General features: G+C 47.4%; 1 protein-coding gene across 5 annotated transcripts in view; it reads left to right on the forward strand.

Moving 5' to 3' along the window:
- Positions 1-1,201: 1,201 nt before the first annotated feature.
- Asap1 (ArfGAP with SH3 domain, ankyrin repeat and PH domain 1) overlaps positions 1,202-27,118 on the forward strand; it is a 283,124-nt gene continuing 257,207 nt past the window's right edge. For all 5 annotated transcript variants that reach the window (XR_007592334.1, XM_050145405.1, XM_050145409.1 and 2 more), the window contains exon 1: positions 1,202-1,351. The gene's annotated coding sequence lies outside the window, so the exon portion shown is untranslated. The remainder of the gene's footprint in view (positions 1,352-27,118) is intronic.

Raw genomic sequence — 27,118 nt, forward strand, 5'->3', positions numbered from 1 at the left:
TGGATTTGGGCTGCAAAGTGCATGCCTGTTCTTCCTTTGGAGACAAGCTGGTACCCAAGTTTCAGTTCCCAGCATGTTCTTTTCTGTTCTCACTTATCCACATGTGGGTCCTTCCTGTAAGTCTGGGTTTCAGAGGAATCTGAAACACTTAAGGAAAACCACCAAGCAGGCCTCCAGGTGGAAAAAAAAAAAGTGGCATTTCCTCGGGAAACCACAATGAATCACTCCCAATGGCCGCCCAGACTTCCAGGCTGGTTTTCCTAAACCTCCTGGAGCATCTCAAGGTTTATTAACATGCCCTCCCACGAGTCCCCCGCCCTCCCGTTAAGAACAAAATCTCAAATTTTGTGAGGCCTGGAGAGTTTCAGATTTCACCAGAAGGGGATCTGCGCAGCCACTGACCTTTTCTTCAGACAACAGTTTCTGGAAGACCCTAAGGAAAAAAAAAATAACTTAGTGATGAGGGGGAAACCGATACACTAAGGCCAGACCTGTCACCAGCAGTGTAGGTCACATAGATATGCAGAACACACATCCCATAAGTTAGAAACCTTCTTCCCCTGAGGTCTGTAGATAGCCATATTAAGGCCAAGCATGGCTATCATTGATGTTTCCGACGCGCCAGTCTAAGCATCTGGTTTCCAAATTAAGTCTACAAACACTCCTTTTTTATTTGAGAAGCTGGGGTTCAAGGAAGTATCATTTGCAGGAGAAAGGAAAAGGCCATTCTCCAACCTGGGTTCAGACATCGAAATCCCCTTGTACTAGCTAGATCATCCCTGTGCTATCCTGACCCCAAAGGTTCTGCTTCCAGGCACTGGGCAAAAAGAGAGAAATGGACAGAAAGGAACCGGTAAAAGTGGACAGGGAGAAGTCAGGAGAGATTGCAAAGCCATCCTGGGCAGGATGGAAGAGAGGCTACGGTCCTCTCCGGGTATCCCAGTTTTAGCAAGCCCCACTTCAAGGCCAAGGTTTTCTGCTGACGAGCCCCACCCTTGCCCTCTGTGGGCTAGGACGAGGCCCACCCTACGCATCCCCTGTGGTGTCCTACTCGGGCGCCCTGCAGTGTGCCGGCGGGCTAAGGGTTAAATGCGGCGGGAGCCCCCGGCGCGGGGCAGCCGCGGGCCCGGAGTGCTTAGTCAGGATTCCGATTTCCTGCCGAAGTGTTTGGATTTCCTGCAGCCCGCGCCCGCCGCCGCCGAGCGGGATCGAGCGAGCGGCTCGCGTCGCCGGCCTCCTCCCCCTCGGCACATGGTCGCCCGCCCCTTCCTGCGCCGCGCTCGGCTCCCGCGCCTCGCCCGGCCCCGCCGCGCCCGTGATGGAATAATGCCCAGCGGCCCGCCCGGTCCCGGTGAGTGGCAAGGCGACGGGGCGGCGGGACGGGCGCAGTGGGGCGCTGCACGGCCACCCGCACCCCTGCGGGCTCCGGATGTCCCTGTCCTCCCGGAGTGCACTACCCCTGGGGTCTGGGGGCGTGTGGGGCGCGCGGTGGGCTCTGCGGGGCTGGCCAGGCCGCCCAGGGGCTCCGCATCCGCAGCTCTGGAGCGCGCGTTCTCCTGCTCTGCGGAGGCGACCCGGGTTAGGGGGGGATGCGCCTTAGGCGCAATGCTCCGGTTCCTGGACAAGGTCCGGACAGCCACCGGGGCGCTCTCCCGGTCCGTGGGGACGTTCTCCCGGTCCGTGGGGGCGCTTTCCAGGTCCTCCTGGGCACTCTCCCCTCCGTTTGGGGCTCTCTCCTTTTCTTCTCGGGCGCTCTCCCGGCCCACTGGGGCGCTCTTCTCCGTCTCCCGGGCACTTTCCCGGTACTCCGGGGCTCTCTCCCCGCCACGCTTGAAGGCGCGGGCACCCACCGCCGCATTGTCTCCGCCGCAGCGGAGGAAAGTTCCGCGGGACCCGGCCTGGACATGGCGCTGCCAAGCAGGCCCCAGACCATTTACTTAAAGCAAAAGAAATCGAAGGGGGTTGGTAATCCCACTTGGGAGCCGAGAAGTACCTTGTATTTTCTGCTCGTACCATTTGGGGGACCTGCTGCTTTTTGAGAGCAACAGTAAGTTTGAAAGACAAAAAAGAAACTCCCTGGTATCTGCTTTTCTGTTGTTTGATCCATCATCTCCTGCACTCATAAGGCGGGGTCTTTTTCTTTCTTTCTTTTTTTAAATCAGGGAGAGGGTTAGCCAAATCTAGACCATCGTTAACTTGACCTTAGTCTTAGGTGTACAGTTCCAAAAGACCACTTTGTTTTTTGTTCATCTACTCCATCAGGTTGTCTTAGCAGAACTGATTCTGGGATAGCGGTGGTACGGGATTGCTGAGTAATGTTTTGAGATTGTAAGTCACAGAATTGAATTTTTAAGCCAGTTTCACGTCTGTTCTATCCTGAGTGGCCAGATCTTCTTGCAGGGCCATTGAAAGGCCGCTGTGTAGGGCCATTGGCGGGGTGGGGGGAGTATGGTGAGGGGTGGGGGTGGTCCCATAGAGAAGAAAAAAAACTCAGAAAACAACTGTTTCCACTTTTTGTTCATTTGGAATGGAAGCGGTTCAAACAGGTTACCTGTCTTGTCAGAGGGCACGTGACCACTTGGTGGCCTAGCCAGGAGCAGCTAGCTTCCAGTTCTTGAAACTCCAGGGCTGGGCCGCTCTGTCTGTGTCAGATTATGATCTCCCAGCTAGGAACCAGCTGTGGAGTTGTGCCTTTCAACTCTCGCCACATTAGCACCTTCTCTTGGTCGCTTATCTGTTATTGCGGCTGTTTTTGAGATACGCAGTTATCTGAAAGAACGTATTTTGTGATAAGGCGGTTTTTTTTTTAATTACCCTATTGAAAAATGCATGATCTTTAGTACCTTGTATGCTGGTTTTAAAAGCTAAAAAAAAAAAATTTAAATATTACCCAACTTCCCCTGTTCACTGGTGCAAGTGAATTTGGGGTCCAGCTATCAAACAGATTTGAAATATACAATTGTAGTTATTATATGGGGGACTGCTTTTCTCTACTCTCTCCTTTTTGTTGAAAACATACAAACTCCCAAGCTCCAAAAGGGCAGTGTCTTGACACAGAATGTGCTGTGAGATTTTCCGGAGTCTTACTTTTGAATCCTCCTCTTGCTGTGAGCTGAGCAGCCCACTTATTTTCCTCCTCGTGAACGCTGAGTGGCTGGCTTTTCATTTTTAGTATGTGATAATGTCGGAGAGCAAGGACTTTCTCACAGGCTTGCCATTTGGTGGAGGAAATTGAAATTCCTTACACCTCTCCAGTCCTCCCCACCCACAGCAAGCCAGATTTTTCAAAACCAATGGAAGCCTTGCAGGCCCAGAGATGAATGTGTGCATTCACTGAGCCCTCCTGGTCCAGACCCTCCTCCCAGCTGCCTGCTCCGTGTTGTACCAGGTGGCTGTGGTCAAGAGGAAAAAGAGAACTCCCCTCTTAACCTGTGCTGTTGGTGCGTTTTCCCTACCACGGTCTCAGTTGTTTGTGATGGGATCTTCCTTACCCCTCTTCGTTGTCTCTTCCCCTATTCTTTTTCTCTCACTGGTGTGTCTTGCGTAGGTCCCAGAGGTCTTTGCTAGCAGTCTGCCCACGTGATTTCTGCATGAGCAATGCTGACAGTGACATCGAGCACTTTTTGAGCACTTGCATGCTCTGCACTTGTTTCCTCCTAAGAAGGACCAAGGAAGCCTTGGGGAGATGGCTCCACTGAGAAGAGTGTTGGCTGTACAAGCATACAGATCTGAGTTCAAATCTCTGGAACTCGTGTAAAAAGCCAGGCACCCTAACTCAGCTCTGTGATTGCCTGAGCTTGCACTCTCTAGGTACAGTGAGAGACCCTGTCTGACCCCAGTGTTTGCTCATGGGTATGTGCATGCAGACACACACACACGCGCGGGCACACACACACACACACACACACACACGAGTGTTTCCCCAGAGAGGGGACTCCTTGGGAGCCTTTCCCAGAAAGGACAGCCTTTCTCAGATTCATCTGGATTGAGTCATTCTTTCTTGTATCCAGTAAACATTTGCTAACTGGCTCCATTGTGGGAGGTACTAATCGTGCAAAGATGAATAGCACCCTGTTCTCAAGGCCTCTTATTTTTAGACCCATCTTTCATTGTCGGGGTTATATTCTTTCGTTTAATTAATCAATTCCACAACCATGTATCAAGCACCTGCTCTCTACGAAGCCTTGCATGGAGTTCCTTGTAATACTGGAAGGAGCGAGATGGGGCCCCACCCTCCCGGAGCTTGCATCACACTGGAGGAGAAAGGCATCTGGGAAGAAGCTGGTCGCTTCTAAGGCCCGAGAACTTGAAGGATGTAAGTTCTCCCAGGAAATCAAAAGGATGAAGCCGAGGATGGGAATACAGTGTTGGCTCTTGGTTTACCAGGGAAAGTCAGGTCTGAGGTTGGAAAGCAGAGAAAGCAGTGGGATGTGGGAGAAGGACATTCCCAGGAGATGGGTAGGAATCAGGAGGGCTCCAAGTATTGCAGGAAGTGAGCCGAGTCAGGAGCAAGGAGGAGAATGGTAAAAAGGTGGGGTTGAAGAGTATGATAGAGCCGAGTTCACACAGCTTGGAAATCCTCCCATCACTAAAGGGAGCGTTCATGAGTTGAGGCTTAAAAGTTGAATCTGACTGACATTTTAAGAGACTGCTTAATGAAGGGGGGGGGGGTCATAGAGAGCAAAGAACAGATGCAGCAAAGCTGCATCAGGACACCTTTTGCTATTCCAGGAAGTCAGTCGGTGGTGCTATAGACCAGAGTGGTGGAGTGGAAGTGAGAAGGAGTTGGTGGGTCCCAGTCAGGGCTTGGAGGTAGAATTTATACATGATGGATTACATAGAGATGATGTGGGATGGCTGGGGGTGGGAAGAGGACTCAAACTTGAGTCTTTGGATCTATCTCAGGCAGCTTGAGGAATGGTAGCATCATATTGCAGACAAGGGAGAATGTAAAAGGAGTTAGGTTTGTGGTGAGAAAACTGGGTACTGACTGTGCCGAGACTGGCATCCATAGGAAAGTCTCAGGCAGATAGGAGGGCACACAAGACCTTAAACTAAGAGAAGACTAAAATGCCAAGGGTGGAGACATTGTTGTCAGCCTGAAGCTGAGCCCCTGGGGTGTTTATTGCTATCCATCTGCTGGGTCATTTCTCTGAGCCTCTTTTATGGTAGTCCCTGCCTGGTATATTCTTCCTCTCTTGTTGGCTGGCTCCCATTTATCTTTTAAAATGCATCCATGTCTTTATCTTCTGAAAGATGCCTCTAAGTTCCTGGACCACTCTTGGATCCTCGAGAATCCTCAATCGTCCTGCTCTTCTGAACTTATCTTTTCTTCATACCTTATGCCTATGAGACATTTGGACTGGCTCGATGACATAGAAAATACTAAAAGCAAATGTAAGATCCATTTACATGTCAGCGGTTCTTATCGATTAAAGCGATAAGCATGTAAATAAAAATGGTATTTTTTTTTTAAGGTAAAGGTAGCGATCGTATATTAGTGTATCTGTGGCTGCAGTAATAAAAGAAATGGCATAGGTCAGCCGACAGAATTTTACCATCTTAAATCTCTGGAGGTCTGCAAATTGCCTTGGTGTTCTCAAATCAATGGGAGTCCTAGAGCAGTGGTTCTCAACCTGAGGGTCTCAACCTCTTTGAGATCCAGCATTAGGAAGGCCGAGAACCACTGCTCTAAAGAGAACTTTTCTTTCCTTTCCTTTTCTTCTTTTTCCAGCCTTAGACGCCCCCTGTGTGCTTGGGCTCATGCCCTCCAAGTCAGCCATGTCCGCGCTAGTTTTGCTGCTGCCATCTTGACTCATGCTTTTGATTATCTCTCCTACTCTTAAGGACCCTTTAAGTGTGTGCCTTGAGCTGTGCCTGTAATTTCAGCGGCTGTCCCTAGGTTTGTTTTCTCCCTAGCCAAGGCTAGCCTTGAACCCCTAAGTAGCTGAGGCTGACCTTGGGCTTTTAATGTTCCTGCTTCTGTCTTACAAATTCGAGGATTACAGTTGGGATTAGGAGTGTACGTCACCATGAATATAGAATGCTGTGGCTAGTACTCGGGACTTCAGCCTGCTAGGCAAGCGTCAACATCTCCAGCTCCACTGTCCTTACAAGACGGGCTGCTGATGACGTTGCTTCTGTCTTCAGCCCTCAGTCCTTTTTCGCCATGTAACTGAGCATGTTCCCAGGATACCTCTGGGGTTGGTAGGGGAGGTGCTGCGGGTGGTCAGGGGAGAGGTTGCTAACCCAGCAAGTAAGGCAGGTCAGGGACATTTCCTGTGACACTAGTGATGAATGTTTAGTCCTTCCTCTGTACTCTGCTTTTGGGGAGTTAGGCCTGACCTGATGATTTCCTTCTTATTCCGCCTCAACAGTGAATTAAATTGTCAGCCATGAGAGTCCTCCCAGCTGACCTATCCTCACACCCTCTCCCCAAAATGGATAGCTGGGGGGCAGGGGACTGTTCCTCTCGTTGAAGATTGGTTTATGACTTGTTTCTCAGCACTTCACGAACAGCTAAAACCTTGATTTTGAAGTCATAGCTAGTGTCCGCAGCAGGAGCCAGCCCTGTTCCCAAAGACACAAGAGGGGTCAGAAAAGGTCCTGTGTTAGATCAGGACAAATATGCCTGAAGCCTTAGGGGAAACACAAACAGAGAACCCAGCTTGCTAGTGGTGCATGGGTAGGTGGCCTTATTGTCTGAAAGCAAGGGACTCAGCCATGATGTGTCGTGCAGCCACGTTGCTGGTAGAAGGTAATTAGGACCAGATTTCAGCAGGCTTTCAGTTAGAGAAAATGGGCTCCTGTCCCAAATACTCCTGGAAACTAGACACTTTCCTGAGACCGTGCAAGCACTTTGGAGATCCACATTAGCTCCTCTGGCCTCCAGCATGCCGGGATGCAGGTTGTTGGCTAGCTGAGGCTCTCCTTAATCCCTGATATACCCCTCCCCCTCCCCCAGAAACTCCAGGAGTCTCATAGTATTTCTGGAGTTTCCTCTTCTTCCTCTGCCTCCAGCCAGGAAGTGTGAAGGTGCACTTGGAAAGATAGGAGCGAGCAGGTTCAGCCTCGCCTAGGGGCCCAGTTGGAGTCTGGTTTGGGATGAAGAAGAGTACACCTCACGCACTTCCTCCAGGCACGGCAGGAGTCCTGCAGAGGGAGACTCCGGTGGATCTCCATGGGCAGGACAGTCAAGAGGGCAACTGTACCCGGTCTGAGAATGCCCGCCCTTCCCTGGTCGAAGCCTCTGCCTTCATAAAATCCTGCATGTGTGGAATATCCCGTGTGCACGTTTCACTGAGGCTCTGTTTTTCTTTTGGGGGTAGAATGTAAAAAGGTTGCTTCTTCAGGCTTTGTAGTTGTCCCCTGAGTTCTGAGACTCTCAATGAAGCAGGATGGCCAGAGGGAATGGTTACCAGTAGACTCAGGACTCCTCCGCTCCTGACCCAGCTACCCCTTCTAATATGCACTAACTATCTAGACTTGACTGATATAACATAGGGAGAGCATGGAAGGAATCCCTATAGTGGCTTTGTTGCCGCTCTCCTTCATCCCTGGGTTGCCTTTCCCAGAACATTTTGAAGGGGATTGGTGGAACTCCATTGTTCCGTGCGGTGCTGAGCAGAGAGGAGGCAGAGTCAGATCCACCTCAGATCCACCGGCTCACGCTGACCAGCTCTGCTGCTTTACTTGTAGAATATTCCATCCTGAAGTTTTCAGTTTTAATGACTGTTCATGTCACTTCTAGAAATTCATTTTGGTTCCTTTTCAGGTCATCCTTGAAGGGCTAGGGAGATGGCCCAAACTAAAGAATGCTTTCTGTTCAAATCATCCATGTCTTTTAGCCTGGATCCTTCTCCCTCCTTAGGGCTTCTCATCTCTGTTTTATAGCGTTTCAAACATGCTGACATTCACTTTCAGACTGACCTGAGATGCCCACTCTGGATTGGCTACTTCTCCTATTGTGGTGTGTTTGGTTTGGGGATGTGGTGGTTTGTATCCCATGAGGACCTCACCTATCCTGTGTATCAGAGGTGTCTTTCTCTACACAATGACTTTATGCTTCTGCGGCAGCCCTAAAGCTTTCTTGGGTCCTTGACTATTTCTGCCAGAGCTTCTGGAATGAACTTTTGATCACTGGACTCTTGGTATAAGAAGCTTTCCATACCCAGAGTGTTCAGTATTTGCATGGGAATCATGCCCTGCCCCTTGCTCCAGATCCTAAGGCAGTGGTTCTCAACCTGTGGGTTGTAACCTATTTGGGGAAAGGGGGTGTTGTGGAACAATCCTTTTACAGGGGACGAATATCAGATATCCTATATATCAGATATTTACATTACGATTCATAACAGTAAAATTACAGTTATGAAGTGCAATAAAAATAATTTTATGGTTGGGGGGGGTCACCACAACATGAGGAACTGTATGAAAGGCTCACAGCATTAGGAAGGTGGAGAACCATTGTCCTAAGGCTTAAATCTTGCCACTTCTCTGGACAGATGGAAAAAATTGCTTGGGCTGTCCCTTCAGAGAAGACATGACCTTTATGGGTCCTGGCTTTGTAAAGAGGTCTCAGCTTTCCTTCCTTTCGGTAGGTACCAAATTGGAACCAGGTGGCTTAGATCATTCAAGCTTCTTAAGAGGACCGGAGAAGAAAGAACATTCACAAAGATGTAAAAATTGCCATTCTAAGAAAAGAGAGGCAGGGTTTATATGAGCACATTAGCAATGAACGGTTGGCGTCAGGGGTAGGATGCAGTGGGCAGGGTGTCTTTCTAGCAAGGGTAAAGCCCCAGGTTAAATCTGAAGTACTCTATAAACTCGGTGTGACGGTGTACGCATATAATGTCATTGGGTGGTCGAAGCAGGAACAGTTCGAGATCATCTTCAGCTACATAGCAAGTTTGAAGATAGCCTGGGCTCCATACAAACCTATATCAAAAGGAAAAAGGGTTGAATTTAGATGGCAAGTATTTTTTTATATTTATTTATTTTTTTATTATGTGTACAATATTCTGTCTGTGTCTATGCCTGCAGGCCAGAAGAGGGCACTAGACCCCATTACAGATGGTTGTGAGCCACCATGTGGTTGCTGGGAATTGAACTCAGGACCTTTGGCAGGGCAGGCAATGCTCTTAACCTCTGAGCCATCTCTCCAGCCCCCAGATGGCAAGTATTTACTGAGCTTGCTCTTAGGTTCATCTGCTGTCGTTACTTACTTCCGGTTAAGGAGGGAACCTGGTTCGGGGACCGTGTGACCGTCAGTGTTTGGCGTTGCCTAGTAGTGGCGAGGAATGAAACTGTCTCCGAAGAAGAAGCAGGGGAGGGGAGAGACAGAAGACATAAAAAGGGCATAAGAGTATAAACACTTACTAAATTAAGACTGGTCTAGGGGTTGATACTGACTCAGAACGGTAGCTCTTTCCTGGATCCACCTTCCCTGCCAGATTATGATGGGGCTGCGGACCTGGGCAGAGTGGGACTTCATTGGTCAGTTTCAGAGCTTGTTCAATGAAATAAGGGCCACTCTTTGATGCACTGTGAGCGGTTGGATTTGCGGGAGCTGAGCTAGCTCTTGGGACTTCCACGGGGATTCTACAAATGAGTGATGTCCTGCCACCAAGAGCTATTACGGGTGGGATCACTGCGTTTAGTGAGCTTTGACCCCCCTGTTCTCTTAGCCTGCTCCTCTGACTGGTGCTCTTCATATGTGTTTAAGTGGCCTGCCCGAAGGTGATTGGGTGAGTGGACCCCAACATTCTTCATCATGCCACGGGAAGCCCCGGACTTGGAGGCAATGATGATAGATATTATTCCGTGTGTGTGTGTGTGTGTGTGTGTGTGTGTGTGTGTGTGTGTGTGTGTAGGTTTGTCTGGCAGTGCCCTAAGCAGTTTCTCTCTGTAACTTCCACTCTTCATCATAACCCTTTGAAGAGATAAGGTGTTATCACCCTTGTTGCACACACAGGATAACTGAGATGTGCTAGCCTCCTCAAGGTCATATGGCTAGGACTTCAGGCAAGGCCATCTGAACTCGGTACCCACCCACACTCTGTAAGAGACGGTCCTGCCTTTGAAGAAAGATGTGAATCATGTCCTGATTCCTCATATGACCCTGTAGGGGCCATCCTTAGTCTTTCTCATCGCCTCCGTAAGCTTTCATTTCCCTTCCTGTAAATAGTGAGAAATCTCACAGAATTTAAAAAAAAAAAAAAAAGACAGTGTTAAATATGCACTATATAAGGAAAGTGCCTGAGCTCCCGGCACATGATTGGCTCAAGACAAAAGTGAGACAGGAGTCTTCATTTGCACGATCCATAGGGGAAGGAAGCATGGGGAAGCTCCATCAGTTTGAAGAGTTTTCTTCCATGTTTTGCTTTGTGCCAGATTAGGATTGCTGATGGCGGATTAGAAGCTATGTACTCAAGTACTTGGCAGGCAGGTGAAGAGAAAAGTGTAATGTAATGTTGGATCCATGTTCCTCCCCGCTCCCCACAGAAGAACTGGCAGAAAGCGGCCCTGAATTCACAGGGCCCAAGATGTCGTTCCAGGGAGACCTTGGTAAGGGAGAGGTGCCACCTGAGTTGGGGTAGCATTTCTGTTAGTGGCAGTGAAGGAGGAGAGTCCAGTTTGAGAGAGAGTGGGTCAGATCCTGTGGCAGGGGTGTCCCGGTTATTTTGGAAAAAGTCTAAGTGTAGCATTTATTTGCTCAAAGGAAAAGGTAAGCCTCTTCAGGGCTGCCTCTGGAATTCAGTTGTCCCCGCCGTTTCCTGTCCCCCCCCCCCACTATCACGGAACCCTTCATGTGGAAACTCAAACAGCCGCGTCTTTAGAGACCTTCCCGTAATAGCCTTTAGCAAGCTTCCTCTCCTAGGACAGTTACTTCCTCAGGCCTAAAATAGCCTGGCAGAGGGGTGGAGGTGTGGGATCTCTGTGCACTGCACTGTGTGCTGTGGCGGCTTGGATGGGCTTTCATTGTGTACCCCAGGGTCTGAGCCTCTGGGTGGTGTTTTTGAGAGGCGCTGGGACTTTTAGGAGGTGGGAGGTTGTAGGGACAATAGGTGGGGCGGGCGAGGGTAGGAGGATGGGATGGGGAGCTACCCTGGGAAGGTACTTCTGCCAGGCCTCAAGAGGGTTATTACAAAGGGAGCCAGCCTGGTTCCACCCCAGTTATCTTTGCTTCCTGGCTCAGAAATGAGATTGCTTTCTCTGATACATGCTGTCACCATTGCTAGCCAGCATGTGCCACCCACCATAAGGCCCTCACCAGAAACGTGCTGATACAAGTGTCATGTTTTCTGGACTTCTCAAAACTGAAGAGCTCCATATACCTTTTGTTTCGTTAAGTTCCCAGAGTCAAGCATTCGACTGTAGTAGTGAAACTTGTATTAAGTAGCATTCCTGTTCCTGTAAGTAGTGCTTGAGGAGAAATAAGTAACTGCTTTAATCCCAACACTCAGGAGGCAGAGGCAGGCAGATCTCTGTGAGCTTAAGGCCAGCCTGGTCTACAGAGCGAGCTTCAGGACAGCTAGAGCTGTTACACAGAGAATCGCTGTCTCGAAACAAAGAAAGAAAGAAGTAACGATTTAGGTTACGCTTTGAGGGGACAGTCCACTCGAGCCAGAAAAGCAACACAGGAACTTTGACGTCGCTGATCACGTGGGTACATAGTCACTACACAGAGAGAGACGAATGCTCAGAGAAGGGAATGTGCCGCTCACTTTCTGTAGCCCATGGGATGGTTCTGTCCAAATTTAGTGTCTGTTTTCTCACCTAAGTTAACTTAAAATAGAAATTCCCTCAATGGCATGACAAGAAAATTATAGCTCTTGTTGAGCTGGCAGTTTAATATTAACTATCCCCAAAGTCTCAAAAACATGGATGCAGGTGTCATGGAGGTGAGTAAGTGGTACATGACCGGTATCATTTCCCCTTCTTTCTTGCTGACAGAACACTGGTCTTCAAAAGTCACATTCCAGGGACTACTCAAAAGGTGAGGGAAGCGCCCGTCATCGCCATGGTCTTATCCCCTTGGCAGTGATTGGATTAGGCACGGGCTTATGACTTAATTCTGGCCAATGCCTCATGACGAAAAATTGGCAAGATGTGAGACTGGAGAAAGATTTTGTCCCCTCTTAAGAAAGAAATTTAGGACTGGTGCTAACTCAGTCAGTAGAGCGCCCCTTGGCATGCATGAAACCCAGTGGTCATTCTCCAACTTGGTCTAGTGGGGCATGCTTGTACTCTTAGCACTGGGAGATGGAGGGTAGAGGATAAGGAGTTTGAGGTCGTTCTTGCCTACACAGTGATCTTAAGGCCAGGCACAAACAAAACAAACCAACAAATTTTGTGTTACCATGAACTGTTTCATGCAGCCATTGGGACAATGAGAATGGTACTTAACTTAGGGAGAACATTTCGAAGATGTCAAAGCAAAAGGACGGAAAGAATGAGACACTAAATATTTTGTTCATTTTATATATAATATATACATGTATTATATATAATAATCTGCTCCGTTAGCACCCCACTCCAAAAAAATCTTAATCAGTTGGATATGCTGATGCATGCCTTTATTTCCTGCATTTGAAAAGGAGGGGCAGATGGATCTCTATGATTTCAAGGCCAGCCAGGATTATATAGTGAGATCCTGTCTCAAAACAAACAAAACAAAACCCCAAACTAAGCTGAGCTGTGGTGGCGCCTGCTTTTAATCCCAACACTTGAGAGGCAGAGGCAGGCCACTGTGAGTTCACTGTGAGTTCAGGCCAGCCTGGTCTACAAGAACTAGTTCCAGGACAGGCTTCAAAGCCACAGAGAAACCCTGTCTTGAAAAAACAAACAAACAAACAAAAAAAAAGGAAAAGCTTAACCATTTGATGGCTAGCCATGTCATATGACATTTAGGTCTCGTCTTTCACTTAACTTGGGGCTGCCCCTCTGCAGGTCTCTACTGCACTGTGTACATCTGCGTCTTCACTCCTTCGCTTTTCCGCTTGAATTTTCCTTTCCCTCTCTCTGCCTTCCCCAGATGCTGCTTTCTCTCTGAGGATGACTCAAATGTTCTTTCTCTGCGATGCCTTCTCGGACCCTTCTGCCTGCAGTTATCTTCTTGGATACCGTAACACTTGACACCCGTCCCTCTCTTTCTCCCCTACCTCTTTCTCTATTAAGCGCCTACTGGGTACGTCTGTTGTGTTGTGCATTAGCACCGTCTCTGACCATCTGAGACCTCCATGTCAATGCAGACATGAATGCACAAAGAGCAGTGATCAGTGATCATGCAGGCACATGCAGTACCTTGGGATGCTTATAAAAAGGCATCTGGGTCTGCCTTGTAGGGAAGGTCAGAGAATCATTGCTAAGTATTATGTTTCACTAGGTAGTGTGTGTGTGTGTGTGTGTGCGTGTGTGTGTGTGTAAGAGAGAGATGTGTCATTTGCACACGCGAGTATCTGGCTGCACCTGCCTCTGCACATATGGAGGCCAAAACAGGGCATCAGGTATCATATTGTTTCATTCATTCTTTATTCCTTTGAGGCAGGGTCTCTCACTGAACCCAGAACTTACTTTTTTTCCCCCTTCACCTAGGCTGGCAACCAGCAAGTTCCATCAATTCTCCCATCGCTGTCCTTCTTAATGCCGGGGTGTAGGCGTATGTCTGCATAGAGCCATTCCAAGATTGCTTCATGAATGCTGGGATCCCAATTATGCTTAAGCAGCCCATAAGTGCCGAGCCATCTCTCTAGTCCTTGAGCTAAATCTATAACAGTAATAGGGAACTAGCTAGGAAGAGCAGAAGGAAGGGAAAAGACATCTAGGTATAAGGATATTGATGGTAGAAATTGATGGTTTGTCCTAGAGACGGTGAGGGATGTAGGATGGTTGTATCCTTCTGATGTTTTGAGTAGGTTCCCTTGGGGTTGGAGAGGATAGCAAGAGCCACATCCTGAAGCTTAATCTTTGTCTTGATGACACTGAGAACTTATGGTGTAAGAACTGCAGAATCACCCTTGGAATGAAGGCACTGGGTACATGAGTTTGCATAGATTGGGGGAGTGAGGGCAAGAAGGAAGAGAGACAATACCAGTTAGGGTTTCCTGGTAGAGTGTGGGTAGGAAGAGAGAGAGAGGGGAATGGTTGGATAAGCAACAAGGGTGGATGTAGTGTGGACTGATTGGATGGGGGTGTGAGGAGGGGAGCCATGACTCAAGTCTAGGTAAGACGGCGTCATGCCTTTGTCTAATACCTAAGACTGTAGCTTTTGTGGCTTCCTGGTCCCACCACTATCTGCATCCCAGGGAGGACTATTCCTAGCCCCAGTGGCAGCAAACCTGTGTCTTCTCTTCTTTCTTGTCATCTCTACCTACACTGGCAGCTAGAGGGTCCTGTGGCAAAAGCTGGAGCTGTGACGTGGTTTTCCTGGTATTCATCCCGGCTTCCTTGGGTGAGAAGAAAGGCAACTTGCAGAACGCTCATCCCTCGTTGTTTTTTCTCAGTTGCTCTTCTGCGCATCTAACTACAAAGGAATAAGTGGACCTCAGCATCCAATGTGCAGCCCCTCTGTCTGCCCCTCTGTTCCTGCACCAGGCTCCCATGAAGCTACCACAAACTGCCCAGCCATTTCGTAACTCAGCGTTTGCCTCTTAGTTCGTTCTTTAAACCACCGACTGCTAGTTGAGGTTCAAGCTTCAGATGGGGCCACCTTTCCACCTAATGAGTCTCTCTCCCATGCTTAGGGAGGGGGAAGGTCAGGCAAAGAGGACTCAGTTGGGTCTTACCAACTTCAGACCCAGCACCCTTAACGTGCACTCAGCAGAGTTCTCACCTTCATAGTGCAGCGGATGGCTCGTTTGTCTTTTATGATGTCTTTCTCTATTCCTCTTTAGCTTAGAGTTTGGCAACCTGTGCTTTGCTAAAGTTGAAAACCAGGAAGAGGGCTGGACTCAGGTTTGCCTTCTGTTTCTATATGATAAGCCTTGAACACCAGGGCACAAGTCTTTCTAGTCCTCAGTGACAACTCACAAATTTTTCAACTCCATGCAAGTTAGAGTCATCAGAGAGGAGGGAGCCCACAATTGAGAAAGTGCCTCCATAGGATCAACCTGTAGTGTATATTCATAATTAATGCTGTGTGGGAGAGCCCAGCCCATCGTAGGTTGTGCTCCCCCTTGGTGAGTGGTCCTGGAGTGTATCAGAAGACAAACTGAGCACACCAGGAAGAGCAAAGTGGTCAGCAAACTTCCTCCATGGTGTCTGCTTCAGCTCCTGCCTCCAGGCTCTTGCCCTTACTTCCCTCAGTGATGAACTGCACCTGGAATTATAAATGGAATAAATCCTTTTCTTCCCAAGTTGCTTTTGGTCATGGTGTTTTTTATCACAGCAGTAGAAACCCTACCTAAGCCACTGAGTTTAATCGGATGGCATGACTGGGAAGGGGTGGGAGGGAGAAGAGAAAAAGCCTTGAAGATGACGAGGAAAAGGAATCCTGGGGCATGCATCAGAAGCTGGGGAGATGTGACTCTCAGCTAGGACTTCTGGTAGCTGTCACAAAGGAGGAAAAAAAGAAGGGAAGTTTCCCTCCTAACGACGTCAAAGAGATCATGGCCCTGCCCACATCTTGATTTTGGATTTCTGGCCTCTAGAATTATGAAGGAATGCATTTTTTTGTTGTTGTTTTAAAACATCCAGTTGTTGGTGATTTATTATGGTCCATTAGAGAACTAATATGGCGATACACACAGTGGTGATGATGTGGTAGTGATGTTGGTGACCATGACGGTGGTGGCGGTGACAGTGACAATGACGGTGGTGAGGGCAGTGTTGCTTCTGCTGAAGGTGCCAAGGACAACCATAACAATGACAACAACAATCATTCATGATGACAATGATGATGGTGCTGAAGACAATCATGGCCATGGTTATGTGAAAAATGATCACGATGACTGGGCATCTGGCCTAGGCACAAGAAAATGATCACGTGTCTAACTACAGCTGACGTGTGGCACTAATTTCTGTAGATGCTGGTATTTCTGTAGATGCTGTGCACTGGAAAAACTTAGTGAGAACTTTCTGGGTGTTCTAGGGGGAGGGGAGACATCTTTATCACCTAGTCTGCAGGGTTAGGACATGTGAACTGCTTACAAGGCCAGGTGACTTCTGATGTGCTGTGGTAGTCTTGAAAGAGGGATCTCGAGTTTCTTAGAGACAATAGCTTTTGACTAGGAGTGAAAGGTGTTTTGTGACCAAGGAGGGCAAAGAGTGCCCAGGTACAGGAGAGTCACCAGGGCCAGTGTGTGTAGACACTGGGGATGAAATTGGTGGTGGTTATCCCCTACCTCAGCTGTGAACTGTACTGTAGAGAAGCCTTCTGCTGGGGCTGCGCTGCACCCTTTGCACTCTGTGTGCAGACACACTGGGAGAACACAGGAACTCAATGGAAAGAATACTGATTTTGTCTATTTCTCCTTTTCATGTATTTTGTAGTATGTATTTTGTGTATGTGCACATGTGGTGCAGGGTGGGGAAGTCAGAGGTCAATGTCACTGTGTCTTCCTCTATTCTACCTATTATTATTATTTGTTTTGAGGCAGGGTTACTTCTCTGATCTCAAAGCTCACTGCTTAGTTATACTGGCTGACCAGCATCCAGCAAACTCCATTGATTCACCTGTCTATGCCTGCTCAGTGCCAGGGTTTCAGATTGTGCCACCAAACCCAACTTTTCACATGGGTATTACTGGTTTAAACTCAGGCCCTAAAGCTTGCCCAGCAGGCATGTTGCTGGCTGAGCCTGCTCCCCAGCCCCCAAACACATATTTTTAGATGATGGGAGAGTAACCATGTGAGCCTTTTTCTGTCCTGGAGACAGTGTGATGCGGAACAAAGAACATAGATCTAGCCGTCGGAGGCCTGACTGGCAAACCGAGTCTTTCCCTTGCTTTGTGACCGTGGACAACTTCCTTTCTCTGGGACTCAGTTTCCTCTCTTTCTATCCATGCCCCTGATATCCACTGCAGAATATTTGGGAGCCAGCTGAAAGAATATGGCCTCTGGAAGACTCTGGATAAAACTGCCCATTCTCTACCAGCTCCAGCCAGACACTGGATACTAGGAAAGGGCGTGACAGTGTGCAAAATCCAGATGTTAGAGGCGGAGACAGTGAACAGAATTGAAAAGGTCTGCATTTTGTGGTGTATGGGTAGACTTTTCTGTCCTGTCAGCCACTCCAAATAACCACAGGGAGACTTACTATTAATTACAAATGCTGAGTCCATAGCTTAAGCTTGTTTTTTAGCTAGCTCTTATAACTTAATCAATTTCTATTCATGTATATGCTGCCCCGAGGCTCGTTTACTTCCCATCCTGCTTGCTCTGCTCTGCATCTCATGGCGTCTCCTCTGAGTCCTCCTTTCTTCCCAGCATTCTCTCTGCCCCCAAAATCCTGGCTAGCCATCAGCCAATCAGCTTTTTATTAACAATGAAAGTAACACATAGACAGATGACCCTCCTCCATCATTTCTTCATAGTGTACCAAAGGATTATTCCTCAGGAATAGTGGGGCAAAGGTGTCAACAGTATCAAGAGAGTTTGGGTACCTGGAGACACTTCTAGAAGGCCTGGATGGCTCTTATTGAAGGAAAACTCCCAAGTTCCTATTATTCTCTAGTTTTTGAGATTACCATGGAGAAGCTGGTAAAGCAGAAGAAACTGGCATTTGTGGTCAGGATGGCTTAAAAAATGGCCCTTTGAACAGCAAAGCTGTTTCTCCTTGACCTGGCCAGCAGAAATGTCCCCTTCCCTGCTCCTCTGCCGTTCTGCTCTGCCCGGTGGTCTCTTGTCTTCTTCCTTACCTATTCTTACACCTGGCTTAGAGTGAGGCACCGGTGACAGCATTCTTACTGTTTATTATGTGATGATCAGGCTGCTGTTTGCCGAATCCCTAAGATAGAATTTGGACCTCATGAAAACATCTGCCATGTTCCTGTGTCACTGTCCCTTCTCCCTGCTGGCCTGTGGTCTCTGTGAGGCTTCACTCTTTCATCCAGTGCCCACCACCTGCTAGGTCTTTAAGAAGTGACTGAGCGAATCCACCTGGTCCCTTTCATCACCTGCTGAGCAGGACATGGCATCGTTCCCAGACAGTGTCAGTGCGATCCCAGCACATCCCTGGAAAGATTACCTTGTTAAAATCCTCTGGCTGCGAGGTGGGCCCTGGGCGCTTTGAAGGGAAGAGCAAATACAGAGATGTGTGTGGTCTGAGTCAGCCATGTTGAAGGGCTCTTAGAGAGTGGAGTGCTCTCCAGGGCTTGTTGGTACGGCAGAGACATGTATGCGACTGGCAGGAGAGGGGACACTCGGCTGTTTGACTGGCAAGCTGCAAAAGGGACATTAGATTTCCCGAACTGGAGATCTAGAGAGATCAAAACAGTGTCTGTAGACACTGCTCAGTTGGGTTGGCTATGCAGATCGGAGAATGCATGGCCATAGTGATAGAAGACAATAGACAACCCTTCACTTATACCTCAGATCCTGCTTATTCCTGTCATTTATTGTTTGAAACGGGATCTTCTGTGTCACGGGATGATTTCCAACTCCTGACATCCTGCTTCTTCCTGAGGGCTGAGATTACAAACCTGAGTCCCCATCCTCAAATACTCTTTATGATGGGTGTACAGGCTCTTTACCTTTTTTTCCCACTTATATACTTGTCTAAAAGCTTACTTCTGATGAGTTGTTGGATGTAGAATCGATGGACCAAAGTGTAGGCACATTTTCATGTGTGATGCATGCTTCTTTCTAAGTTGCTATTCAGGGAAGATGACCAGCTCATGTTTTTAGAGTAGGGTCTTGAGGCTATACACATCTTCAAGTCCTTGTCAGTCCCGGGCAAATCAGTTACACTTTTCTTTGTAGAGTTGATAGGCCAAAGATAAGTTTTATTTTATTTGCATTTTGAATTTAATACATAATTTCGTAGGAAGTACTATGTGTATATATGCATGGATTTCAATCACGCTTGCAAACAGACCTGAGCCAGTTGGAGCAATTTAGTTCTACTGTTGGCTACTGTAGTTTTGCATAATGTGGCTTCTAGAATTGACTTTGCTGTTAGCTGTGAGCTCACGCTGCTTGTTCACCCTCTGAGGCCCTCAGTATCCTCATCTAGAGAGTGGCTGTGGGGAAGTAGAGACTCTGTTTTATTATTACTATTTTTTGTATTAAGAATAATGGAAAGAAACCATTTTGGAGAAACTAGGCTTGAACCTTTGCAGTAACTGTTAAAATCCCCAAATCAAAGGTAATGGCTTATTCAAACCCAGGACCCATGCCTCCAGCTCTCTTCTTCACTCCCTAGCTCTAGGCATTTTTGTGTGACTTGACACCATGACAGTCAGTTACCACAACTTCTTCTGGGTAGTGTCCTTCCTCCCCGGGACGCTGACTCATGGATGAGAGCTTTGAGGACATAGAGAGAAAAGAAGGCAGAGGCTTTAGGGGGAGAGCTGTGTTTCTAAGGGCCATGGAGTGAGTCTGGAAAGAGTTTGGGAGGGGCAGCAGAGAAGCCCAGATCAGGGAGGGGACAGGAAAACTCCCTGTGGGAATCACACAGGCCAGAGAGCAGCCACTGGGAAAAGACTGTCAAATGGAGTCCTCAGACAGGCCTTCCTTGGGATGCGCTGGCTCCAATCATTCAGCTGTTGTCTTTGACCCAGCCACATGCCCTTGAACTCCCACAGGTGTCTGTCGATGACTTTGCCTCACCTTGCTCCTCGGCTTCTTCCTCTTCCTTCCCTTTCTTCATCATGCAGCTGGCACTCCATCCCTTTATGGTCTTCCATGGCAGACCTCCACCTCGGCTCTCAGGTTCATCCCCACTGTCCCGAATGCCTTTTATATTGGTATACTTGAGATGAGGGGGAAGGCTGTCTGACCCGATGGGAACTGTACCTGACCATCCTGGTTCTTACAGAGTGGACCTCATTCTGTCTGTTGCTCAGTGTACCGTCCTTGGCCAAGCTTTCTTTCAGATGTCTGACACACTACCATGAATGTTCTTGTTGTTCATGATGCCTCTGTCTCCCTTAGTATTCTGTGGCCTTGGCAGAGCAAATCCTATTGCAGTTGTATTTGATGCCGCAGGTTCTGACGTTGGTAGGCCTTCAGACACAGTATTTGGGATGATACTTGTGCATAATTCAGTTCAGTCAACTAACATGGTGCCGTAGTGATAAAGCAACAGTATCTGCTGCAACAGATAGTCCCTTCGGTGTTTATAAAGTGTAAAATTATTTTTAATTCTTCTTCAAAATGGGCGTTTCTGATTCCTTTAGTAGTCACACTCCAACATAGGCCTCTTCTGCTTTTGTGGCCCTAAAGCTTCTCATTATTGTTCATTCCTTGGCAGAGGAGGAAGAGCTGGAGGAGACACATCCACTTCTTAAAAGCCTGTTCATGACTTATACTATTTCCACCCTCCTCCCTAGCTAGAACCCATTATCACCTTCAGTTTCAAAGGAGTCAGGGAAATGTAGTCTGGTGATGGCCCAGTACACTTAGTTGCCTGTAAAACCTAGTGGGTTAAGACCTGGTCATTGAATCCATTTGTAACGAGAGTGGGGATGTTTGGTGTGGAGAAGCAGAACTCCTTGGAAGTGATGCTTGTGATCAGGTCCATAGCTATCCAACTCCTTGTCTAGAGGAGCTGAAGTCTTGCCTGATCCAAGGCACTATGCTGCTACTTGGTGATGAGGACACTTCACAAGCAGTTAAGGATGGGAAGGAAAGAGGGAGGCCATGGACAAAGTAAGCTTGAACTTTGTCTGTGACTAGGCCCTGTATTTACGTTCTATAACAATGACAGTAACCGCTTACATGTCCCAGATATGGCCCATCCTTACTTATAATTGTTCCTACTTAATAGGTGAGTGAACTAAATCCCCAAGCAGCAATTCTCCCAAGGTCACAGTTGAGGGCTTCAAGTTTCAGTTCCAGCAAACTGGTGACGCAGCCACCATTCCTGTTGACATGAGCCCAACACCAGCTCTACCAGATGGATAATATTGCCACTGAGAGAGAATCATAATTTATGTTACAAGGAATGAATGAAGTCACCCTTGGGACTCCACCTAATAGTCTCATAGGAGCTGTAGTAATAATCTGAAACCAACCTAACAAAATAGGTATTATCAGCTCTGTTTACTGAGCTGATGAAGAAGTAAAGACTCAGAAGTCACACTGTAGGGAAGCCATTGAGGGTACAGTCCATTCAGAAGCTTTTGGTTGCAAGGAATGAGGTTGGCTTAAAGGAGATAGGAGGGAAGTGTCCTGGGTCGCAACTGTAATTCCAAAGGCCAGACAATAGGCTGTTTTGTTCCAGTAGAAAACAAAACTCTCTTGAATTAGGGTGGCTTCATAAAGGGTTGGCACGACATCCACACAACTGATGTAGACTTGACATAAAACTAACCATTAATCTTGTGGAAACACACAGTTCAGTGAGATTGAGTCCATTCATAACAAGTGACTATAATTTCTGTATAGTTTCAAGATGTTTCCATCACCCTAAAGGAAGCCATGATCTCAGTCAACGTGTCCCAAGATCCCCTCGCCTCTTCTTCTACCAGTTGACTTCCCATTCCTACCTATGCACCTTGGCTGCATGTTTCATGTGTACGGAATTGTCCACGTAAGATTTCATTAGCCCCTTTTAGTATTAACATTTTCAAGATCTACTCAATGGTATAGCATGTGCCAAAATTCCTTTTTGTTTGAATGCTTGTTTTGGTTTATTTCTGTGAGATAGGTTCCTGCTAAGTAACCTTGACTGCTTTGAATCACCGTGACCCCTTCATTCCTTTTTATAGTTCAATAATTCCATTGTGTGGGTAGATTTCAATGTTTATTCATTTACCAGTTGATGGACATCTAAGCTGTTGCTACTCTTTGGCTGTCATGGCAAGTGCTGCTATGAACATTCGTTTACAAGTGTTTATTTGAGTTCATGTTTTCAATTCCTTGGGACATATGCCCGGGATGGAATGGCTCAGTCATCAGGCAACTATTTTTAACCTTTGAGGAGCTATCAAACCTTTGTAAAGTGGCTGAGTGATTTTACATTCCCACTAGTCAACAGACCTTTGCCGAGACTTGCTGTTTGGCCATGGTCTTGTCTGTAGCCGTCCTAATGGATGTGAAGTGGTGTGTCACTGTGGTTTTGCTTGCAGGTCCCTAATGACTCGTGTAGTTGAGCTGCTTTTCCTATGCTTGCTGGGCACATCAAGGAGCCTTTAGGAAGGCGTGGGCAGGCATGGGGCAGTGCAACCTCCCGAGTTGCAGCTGAGGGGTTCCTGTAGATGTGTGGTTTTGAGGGGCAGAGAGGGAATGCTGACAAAATGGCGAAAAGGTGAAGGCTTAATGGTGGAGCCCTGGACAGAGCTGAGACTTGGGCTAAACATGGAAGATGATCTTCAGCCTTCCCCTTCTCCCATCTCCTGGTGGGGTTTCTTGTTAACTATAATGTTTTACTCCCAGAGGATAGGGAGCCCCTCTGTGAGTTCAGAGTTCAGCTAAGGGCTGCCCTTGTGTGTTGTTGGCCTGTACCTGACATCAGTTGTGAAACTGGCTACGGTTGTGTGGGGTAATGCCCCTTTTATCCTTACCACCAGAGACACACAGAGAACATCCTTTCTAAAACAACTTCTATACTACTGAGAGAGGATTCCTCTTCTCTTTCGTTCCCCCTCCTCCTTCATCTCGCCTACTTTCTTTGAGGTAAATTTTCTTTCCGTCTCTAATCCTGTACCATGCACTGTCTGGACATACATGGGATAGATAACTCAGTGTGCCGCAGCAGGTTGCAGAGAAGGCTCCAGACTGAATGTACAGTCAGATGCTAGCGTTTACTACTACATCTGCCTGGTGAGAGAGGCGGCTTCTCCTTGGGGCCATGGTGCTGTATTTGGATATTGCCCACAGCCAGTACACAGGCCAGTATCCCACTTGAGGTGAGCTGTCTCCCCGATCCTCCCGGGAGCACAAATCACACACACACACACACACACACACACACACACACACACAGAGAGAGAGAGAGAGAGAGAGAGAGAGAGAGAGAGAGAGAGAGAGAGAGAGAATTTTGATTTTTTTTTCCCTGACCACATCCCATGAGCTCTGGAATGGAGCCATTGCTGAAGTTCCATTCTTTCCTACTTCCTCCCAGTCAGTTTTGCCAATCTGTAAGTTCCGCTTCTTTTTCCAATAAGGCAATGCTCACGATCCTATCTTCCAAGCGATGTCTAGCTATGCTTTCTGCAATGCTGGGCTTGCAGGCTTGCTTCTTGCCAGGCCACTCCCTTTCACAGCCTTCACAGCATGGCGGTGGGAGGGGCGGGGAAGGGCCCTTCTTCCAGCCTCTATCTCCTGCCAGACTGAGCCAGGAAAATGGCTCAGCAGAGGAAGCAGACTGACGCTGGAATGTCCTGATCCAGCACACCAAGTCCTCAGTCAGGGCCCCTGAGGGAATCTGGAAAGTGCCCAGCTGCTTTTCTGCAGCTGACCCTGGGGAAAGGCCCTGCCACAGCTGTGCGCCTTTGCCTGCTCTTCATGTTGGGGTGCATATGCATGTGGCCTTTGGTTTTGGTCTCTGTCGCTCTCTCTCCCTTTCTTTGAGACAGAGTTTCATGTAGTCCAGGCTGGCTCTGGCCTTGCTATATAGACCCAGCATGATCGTGAACTCCTGGTCCCCCATCTCTATCTCTGGAGTGCTGGGATTTCACGTGTGTGTGTGATACCACACCCAGAACTTCATGAATGCTCGACCAAATACTTGACTAACTGGGCCATACTTCTGGCCCGGTTTCTCCCATTTTTTGCCATGTAGGAATGCGTTTGAATCATAGTCATTGAAGATTTTGTGAGAGCAGGGCATGTCTCTTAGCAGGGTCAGGCTGCTGAGGTGCCAGAGTAGAATGTCTCTGGTGTGCTTTCTGTTCTCAAGAATCTCATAGTACTTGTGAGATGTGGGTTGTAGGACAGACCCTTGCTTCTCCACTGGCACCTGAGGTCCCAAGGAGCTAATAGCTGTTCTTTGGCTAGTAGCCAAGATCGTGAACTAATACATCTATCTTAATTAGATCCTTTTAATTCTTTATCATTTGTGATAAGAGCTCAGTGAGGAGACTATGTAATGTCTAGGAGTACTTTGGTTTGCAGAGGGTTCTAGAAGATGGGGGCCTGTCAGGGCATCCCACACCACACATAACTAAACTGCCAAGCAAGAGGCTTGCAGGAACCAGTGTCCTGATACGGCGTTGCTGATCCTTTGGCAAGTAGGAGTTGGACTCTGCTGGGAAAGTCTTGGCATGAGGTATTTGTTTGGTTTATTGATTCATCAGTTCACCAAACATCTACTGGCCAGGTACGATCCTGGCTGCAGGGTCTTCTTGTTCTCAGAAGGCTTCTGGAGAGGAAGGAGGAGAGGAATGACGGGTGGCATTACCCGTAATTCTGTCTTGCTCACCAGAGAGTTCTTCCAGAAGCCTTCCGTTCCAGGTGACACCCTGAAGCCCACAGCTTGTCATCCCATGTAGGTGACCCCAAATGGCTCAGGGAGATGCCCTGGAACTCCACTGAGTCAGCGCATCCAGTTCAGTGTCCTGTCACGGTGCCACCACCCATTCCACTTGGAGACGAGCAGCTGTTGGAATGGAAAATATTTAAAGCCTCATTAAAAAAGCAGGGAATCTAAGATAATACCATTTTGAAACTAAGAGAACCTGTTCTGTTGGCAGGCAGCGACGTTTCTGAGAAACAGATTTTCAGAGAGGTGTTCAAAGTTGGAGCAGCTTGGTCCTAGGGTTCCTGGGTCACAGCTTCTCCAGGTATGGCAGGAAGATAATTTATCACTGGGTTTCCTGTTCAGCTGGAGAAAGTAGCATGCAAGGCTACCTGCATGTATGAGTATCTCTCTTTATGTCTCTTCATCTCTCTCTCTCTCTCTCTCTATATATATATATATATATATATACATACAGATCTCTCTAGATATATAGATATATATTGATATATATATACAGATCTCTCCTCTAGATCTGTGTAGATAGATAGATAGATAGATAGATAGATAGATAGATAGATAGATAGATATACAGAGACAGAGAGAAATAGTCTGAAGTATAAAAGGTATTCCCACCTTCCCATTTTGACAGTTCATGCAGAAGTGTTTCAAACCCGGCCCATTTTAATTGCTTCAAAGAATGTATTCTGGCAACAATAGGTGATTCTGACTACCTGCTATGCAGCAGGCATACTTAGAGCTATGAAAAAGGACAATAATAGAACCACCGCAGCACTAGAACATTCTGATGTACTATCAAGGAACTTTAAAACAACATGTGAAATAGCTCGCCTATCTTGGCTTATCCCTGGAGGACCAAGTTTGTGTCGTTTTGAGTCTAGAAGGCCAAAAGTCAAGCGTCAGTTACCCGTATTTTTCTAGAAGGTCTAATTCACAGCAAGCCCCTGAAAGTTTCTCTATTTTTAAGAAAAAAGTTTCCTATGTTCAGTCTGCCCTCAACCTGGCTACATAGCCAAGGATCATTTCCAACTTCTGATCTTCATTCTTCTCTTTCCCGAGGGCTAGGTACAGAGGTACCACATCTGGCTTGAGGCTACTTTTATTATGCAAACTTTAAATACGAGAATACCCGGATTCAGAAAGGTGAGAAGCTTACCTGAGGCTCAGCAAGGGAAGAGACAGACTTCCTTCCATGTCACTTAACTTTCAGGTTGAGGGCCCCCTAAATGCAAACCTTTGCATTTGCATCTGGTCACAGCTGTAGATGGAAACAGACTTAGGGCCTTGAAATATCATGCATTTACTGCCATACGTTTCTGGATTTTGCAACACTGCCCGGTAGAACAGCACAGATTTGCACAATGAGGCGTTTCCTGAGGCTGTGACATTGCACTTAACATGTTAGAATTCTCTCTCTGTCTGAATACCTTCCCGTTCCAGCTCAAAACATAATATCGTCATCCTCTGGCTCCATGAAGCCACTCCATCCAGTCATTTGCATCTTTTTTTTTTTTTTTTTTTTTTTTTGCTTTGCAGTAACTTCTCCTTTCGTAGGTATCCACAGCTATTCACCCGTGTGATGTGCACCAGAAGACAGTGCCCAGCTTGGCTTGGTACCTTGTTAATACCTACCACCGGTTGTAAGAATGAACAGATCTGGCCAAAGAAAAGATAATCAGATGTCTAGTTCATGTTTTTCCAGTGTGATGGGTATTCATTACCATGTTAAATGTGAACAATTGGGAAGAGAGGTTGGGATTTCTCTTTCATTAGCCCTGCAAATATGTCCGGATGCCAAGCCTAGGATGTATGAGCTACAGCTAGACTAAGGGCTGTGTGGGGGAGTCTTCTTGTGGGACCAGGTATGCTTTGAAGGATTCTTTGGGAGATCTGAAGGAGGGATTTGGCTCCTTGTTTCTCACATCGATAGCCCTGTGAGGTCTGTCCTCAGCTTTAAGTAGATGAATGTGGCTTAGACATACATTATTTCTTTTGATTCTGGGATTCCTTTGATTACAAGATGCATTATTGATGTCCTAACAGTGCTGGCAGAGAAAGCAGACGTTGAAGTGCATTGACAGGAATACACGTTCTGTGTCAGATGTGTGCTAACCTGTGAAAATATGGCCCATCAGAGAGGGAGGAAATGAGACGATTAAGAAGAACATAGCCACACTGGGTGGCTGGGTGGTGACTGCTGATGGAGCGAGGTGTGAGCATGAGTGGGGCTGGTCTGGCCAGCTTCTTAAAAGTCTTTTTTAACATCTAACATCCCAAGTGCGGGATACATGCAATAGAGTCGTCTCTCCTGAGGCTAAGCCTGCTCTGAAGGGTTGTTGAGATTTAAAGGAAAGAAAGGACTTACAGATATCTAGGTGTTTTTTTTTTAATTTCTGTTTTTTTTTTTTTTTTCCTTTTCTGTTATGGTAAGAAACACTGGAAAAAATCAACTTAGGAGAGGAAAGGGTTTATTTCATCCTACCGTTTTAGATCACCATTCTTTGTTGAGAGAAGCCAAGGCAGGAACTTGAAGGCAGGC

This window comes from Alexandromys fortis, unplaced genomic scaffold, assembly GCF_014885135.2.
Source record: "Alexandromys fortis isolate MF-2015 unplaced genomic scaffold, M_Fortis_MF-2015_v1.1 scaffold_2_1_26212458, whole genome shotgun sequence".
Classification (NCBI taxonomy): domain Eukaryota; kingdom Metazoa; phylum Chordata; class Mammalia; order Rodentia; family Cricetidae; genus Alexandromys; species Alexandromys fortis.